We start from the raw sequence: 6115 nt of genomic DNA on the forward strand, positions 1-6115 counted from the left end.
TTGGGTGCGAATGGATATCTTAGAAGCGAAATAAGATGAATTGAATAGAAAACAGTAGTACTTTCATTAATCTTTGAGGAACAGCAGAGCTCCACACCTTAATCTATGGAGTGTAGAAACTCTACCGTTGAAAATACATAAGTGAAGGTCCAGGCATGGCCGAGATGGCCAGCCCCCTAAAGCGTGATCAATAGTCTCCTAAGATGAACAATGGATTAAAACTGAGACCAAAGATGCCTAATACAATAGTAAGTGGTCCTATTTATAATAAACTAGCTACTAGGGTTTACATGAGTAAGTATTTGATGTATAAATCCACTTCCGGGGCCCACTTGGTGTGTGTTTAGGCTGAGCTTAAGTGTTGCACGTGAAGAGGCCATTTGTGGAGTTGAACGCCAGTTTTTGTGCCAGTTTGGGCGTTCAACTCTGGTTTTGGATCCTTTTCTGGCGCTGGACGCCAGATTTGGGTAGAAAGCTGGCGTTGAACGCCAGTTTACGTCGTCTATTCTTGGCCAAAGTATGGACTATTATATATTGCTGGAAAGCCCTGGATGTCTACTATCCAACCCAATTGGAAGCGCGCCATTTCGAGTTCTGTAGCTCCAGAAAATCCACTTTGAGTGCAGGGAGGTCAGAATCCAACAGCATCAGCAGTCCTTTTTCAACCTCTGAATCTGATTTTTGCTCAAGTCCCTCAATTTCAGCCAGAAAATACCTGAAATCACAAAAAAACACACAAACTCATAGTAAAGTCCAGAAATGTGAATTTAACACAAAATCTATTAAAAACATCCCTAAAAGTAACTAGATCCTACTAAAAACATACTAAAAATAATGTCAAAAAGCGTATAAATTATCCGCTCATCACAACACCAAACTTAAATTATTGCTTGTCCCCAAGCAACTGAAAATCAAAATAGGATAAAAAGAATAGAATATACTATAAATTCCAAACTATCAATGAAACAGAGCTTCAATCATATGAGCGGGACTTATAGCTTTTTGCCTCTTGAATAGTTTTGGCATCTCACTTTATCCATTGAGGTTCAGAATGATTGGTATCTATAGGAACTCAGATTTCAGATAGTGTTATTGATTCTCCTAGTTCAGTATGATGATTCTTGAACACAACTATTTTATGAGTCTTGGCCGTGGCCCTAAGCACTTTGTTTTCCAGTATTACCACCGGATACATAAATGCCACAGACACATAATTGGGTGAACCTTTTCAGATTGTGACTCAGCTTTGCTAAAGTCCCCAATTAGAGGTGTCCAGGGTTCTTAAGCACACTCTTTTTTTGCTTTGGACCTTGACTTTAACCGCTCAGTCTCAAGTTTTCACTTGACACCTACACGCCACAAGCACATGGTTAGGGACAACTTGGTTTAGCCGCTTAGACCAGGATTTTATTCCTTTAGGCCCTCCTATCCACTGATGCTCAAAGCCTTGGGATCCTTTTTATTTGCCCTTGCCTTTTGGTTTTAAGGGTTATTGGCTTTTTGCTCTTGCCTCTTGGTTTTAAGAGCTTTTTGCTTTTTCTGCTTGCTTTTTCTTTTTCTTTCTATTTTTTTTTTCGCCTATTTTTTTTTTCTATTTTTTTTTCTGCAAGCTTTGTTCTTTGCTGCTTTTTCTTGCTTCAAGAATCATTTTTATGATTTTTCAGATTATCAAATAACATGTCTCCTAGTCATCATTCTTTCAAGAGCCAACATATTTAACATTCTTAAACAACAACTTCAAAAGACATAAGCACTGTTCAAGCATACATTCAGAAAACAAGAAGTATTGTCACCACATCAATATAATTATACTAAGTTCAAGGATAAATTCGAAACTCATGTACTTCTTGTTCTTTTGAATTAAAACATTTTTCATTTAAGAGAGGTGATGGATTCATAGGACATTTATAACTTTAAGACAAAGTTACTAACTACTAATGATCATGTAATGAAGACACAAACATAGATAAGCACATAACATAGAAAACGAAAAACAGAAGAAATAAGAACAAGGAATGAATCCACCTTAGTGATGGTGGCGTTTCCTTCTTGAGGAACCAATGATGTCCTTGAGCTCTTCTATGTCTCTTCCTTGTCTTTGTTGCTCCTCCTTCATTGCTTTTAGATCTTATCTGATTTCATGAAGGATGATGGAGTGCTCTTGATGTTCCACCCTTAGTTCCTTCCAATAATTGTGTGGAAGAAAATGTATCCCCTGAGGTATCTCAGGGATCTCTTGATTTGCAGTCAAATGTTCTACCACTGAGCTAGAGACCCTTGATGGAAGCTTTTGTCTTCCCTTTCCTCTTTTCTAGAGGTTTCTCTGGCCTTAGGTGCCATCAATGGTTATGGAAAAAACAAAAAAAGCTATGATTTTATCACACCAAACTTAGAATGTTGCTCGCCCTCGAGCAAAAGAAGAAAGAATAGAAGAATAAGAAGAAGATATGGAGGAGATGGATGGGAGTGTGTATTCGGCCATATAGGTGGGATTGGGTGGGAGAGAGATGTTGAATTTTGAAGGTAGTGGGTGTATGGATGTGAGTGGTAAATGGAAAACAGAAGGGAAGAGTGTTTATTGGGAATAGAGGATGATTGAGAAGAGAGAAGAGAGTGAGTGGAGGTGGGTGGGGATCCTGTGGGGTCCACAGATCCTGAGGTGATCCTGTGAGGTCCACAGATCTTGAGGTGTCAAGGCATTTACATCCCTGCACCAATTTAGGCATGCAAAATGCCCTTGCACACAACTCTGGGCGTTCAGCGCCAGGTTGGTGCCCATTTTGGGCGTTCAACGCCCATTTGCTGCCATTTCTGGCGTTGAACGCCAGAACCATGCTTGTTCTGGGCGTTCAGCGCCAGGATGCTCCCATTCTGGGCGTTCAGCGCCAGAACTATGCTCTATTCTGGCGTTTGAACGCCAGACAGATGCTCCTCCAGGGTGTGATTTTTCTTCTGCTGTTTTTGATTCCGTTTTTGAATTTTTTGTTTATTTTGTGACTCCACATGATCATGAACCTAAGAAAACATGAAAAACAATAAAAATAAGAATTAGATAAACATTGGGTTGCCTCCCAACAAGCACTTCTTTAATGTCAATAGCTTGACAGTGGGCTCTCATGGAGCCTCACAGATGTGCAGAGCTTTGTTGAGACTCTCCAACACCAAACTTAGAGTTTGGATATGGGAGTTCAACACCAAACTTAGAGTTTGACTGTGGGGGCTCTGGTTGACTCTGCTTGGAGAGAAGCTTTTTCTGCTTCCTCCCCATGGTTGCAGAGGGAGATCCTTGAGTTTTAAACACAAGGGAGTTCTCATTCCATTGAAGGAATATTTCACCTCTGTCAACATCAATCACAGCTCTTGCTGTGGCCAGGAAAGGTCTTCCTAGGATGATGGATTCATCCTCTTCCTTTCCAGTATCCAGGATTATGAAATCAGCAGGGATGTAAAGGCCTTCAACCTTTACTAACGCGTCCTCTACTTGTCCATAAGCCTGTTTTCTAGAGCTGTCTGCCATCTCTAATAAGATTTTAGCAGCTTGCACCCCATAGATTCCCAGTTTTTCTATTACAGAGAGGGGCATGAGGTTTATTCCTGAACCAAGGTCACACAGAGCCTTAAAGATCATGGTGCCTATGGTACAGGGTATTATGAACTTTCCAGGATCCTGTCTCTTCTGAGGCAATGTCAGTTGATCCAGATCACTTAGTTCATTGATGAACAAGGGAGGTTCAACTTCCCAAGTATCAATGCCAAATAATTTGGCATTTAGCTTCATGATTGCACCAAGAAACTTGGTAGTTTGCTCTTCAGTAACATTCTCATTCTCTTCAGAAGAGGAATATTCATCAGAGCTCATGAAGGGCATAAGGAGGTTCAATGGAATCTCTATGGTCTCTAGATGAGCCTCAGAGTCCTTTGGTTCCTCAGAGGGAAGCTCCTTATTGATCACTGGACGTCCTAGGAGGTCTTCCTCCTTGGGATTCACGTCCTCTCCTTCCCTTACAGGTTCGGCCATGGTGCTTATGTCAATGGCCTTGCACTCTCCTTTTGGGTTCTCTTCTGTATTGCTTGGGAGAGTACTAGGAGGGATTTCAGTGATCCTTTTACTCAGCTGGCCCACTTGTGCTTCCAAATTTCTAATGGAAGACCTTGTTTCATTCATGAAACTTACAGTGGCCTTAGATAGATCAGAGACTAGATTTGCTAAATTAGACGCATTTTGTTCAGAGTTCTCTGTCTGTTGCTGAGTGGATGATGGAAAAGGCTTGCTATTGCTAAACCTGTTTCTTCCACCATTATTAAAGCCTTGTTGGGGCTTTTGATCCTTCCATGAGAAATTTGGATGATTTCTCCATGTTGAGTTATAGGTGTTTCCATAAGGTTCACCTAAGTAATTTACCGCTGCTATTGCAGGGTTCTCAGGATCATAAGCTTCTTCTTCAGAAGATGCCTCTTGAGTACTGTTGGATGCAGCTTGCATTCCATGCAGACTCTGAGAAATCATATTGACTTGCTGAGTCAATATTTTATTCTGAGCCAATATGGCATTCAGAGTATCAACCTCAAGAACTCCCTTCTTCATAGGCGTCCCATTACTCACAGGATTCCTTTCAGAAGTGTACATGAACTGGTTATTAGCAACCATGTCAATGAGTTCTTGAGCTCCTACAGGCGTTTTCTTTAGGTGAATGGATCCACCTGCAGAAGTATCCAATGACATCTTAGATAACTCAGACAGACCATCATAGAATATATCCAGGATGGTCCATTCTGAAAGCATGTCAGAAGGACACTTTTTGGTCAACTGTTTGTATCTTTCCCAAGCTTCATAGAAGGATTCACCTTCTTTCTGTCTGAAGGTTTGAACATCAGCTCTAAGCTTGCTCAGCTTTTGAGGAGGAAAGTACTTGGCTAAGAAAGCCGTGACCAGCTTATCCCAAGAGTTCAGGCTGTCTTTGGGTTGAGAATCCAACCATAATCTAGCTCTGTCTCTTACAGCAAAAGGGAAAAGCATGAGCCTGTAGACTTCAGGATCTACTCCATTAGTCTTAACAGTATCACATATCTGCATGAATTCAGTTAAGAACTGAAAAGGATCTTCAGATGGAAGTCCATGAAACTTGCAGTTCTGCTGCATCAGAGAAACTAATTGAGGTTTCAACTCAAAGTTGTTTGCTCCAATGGCAGGAATGGAGATGCTTCTTCCATGTAAATTGGAATTAGGTGCAGTAAAGTCACCAAGCATCTTCCTTACATTATTATTATTTTCGGCTGCCATCTCCTCTTCCTGTTCGAAAATTTCTGAAAGGTTATTTCTGGATTGTTGTATTTTAGCTTCTCTTAATTTTCTCTTCAGAGTCCTTTCAGGTTCTGGATCTGCTTCCACAAGAATGTTCTTATCCTTGCTCCTGCTCATATGACAAAGAAGAAGGCACAGAAAAATAATAATAATAGAGATTCTCTTTACCACAGTATAGAGGTTCCCTTATGTGAGTAGAAGAAAAGAGGAGGAAATTCGAACACAGATAGAAGAGGGGGTTCGAATTTGGTGATGATGTGAGGGAGAGATGTTAGTAGATGAATAAATAAATAGAATAAGATGGGGGAGGGAAAATTTTCGAAAATTATTTTGAAAAAGAGTTAGTGATTTTTGAAAATAGTTTTTGAAAAATGTTTAGTATTTTTTTTTCGAAAATTTTTGAAATCAAAAATAAAAATAAAAATAATTAGTTAATTAAAAAGAAATTTTTGAAAAAGAGGAAGATATTTTCGAAAATTAGAGAGAGAGAGTAGTTAGGTAGTTTTGAAAAAGTTAAGAAACAAACAAAAAGTTAGTTAGTTAGTTGAAACAAATTTTGAAAAGATAAGAAGTTAGGAAGTTAGAGAAGATATTTTGAAATCAAATTTTGAAAAAGATAAGATAAGAAGATATTTTTTTTGAAAAGATATGATAGAAATTAGTTTTTGAAAAAGATTTGATTTTTAAAATCACAATTAATGACTTGATTCATAAGAAATCACAAGATATGATTCTAGAACTTAAAGTTTGAATCTTTCTTAACAAGCAAGTAACAAACTTCAAATTTTTGATTCAAAGCTTTAATTGATTATG

General features: G+C 39.0%; 1 non-coding gene across 1 annotated transcript; it reads left to right on the forward strand.

Moving 5' to 3' along the window:
- Positions 1-4777: 4777 nt before the first annotated feature.
- Positions 4778-4885, forward strand: LOC148553664 (small nucleolar RNA R71). Its single transcript, XR_015892903.1, has one exon. It is a non-coding gene; the product is annotated as a small nucleolar RNA R71 (small nucleolar RNA).
- The last annotated feature ends 1230 nt before the right edge of the window (positions 4886-6115 follow it).

The sequence above is a fragment of the Arachis ipaensis genome, chromosome B7, assembly GCF_059453495.1.
Source record: "Arachis ipaensis isolate K30076 ecotype BB chromosome B7, ASM5945349v1, whole genome shotgun sequence".
In the NCBI taxonomy this organism is placed as follows: Eukaryota; Viridiplantae; Streptophyta; class Magnoliopsida; order Fabales; family Fabaceae; genus Arachis; species Arachis ipaensis.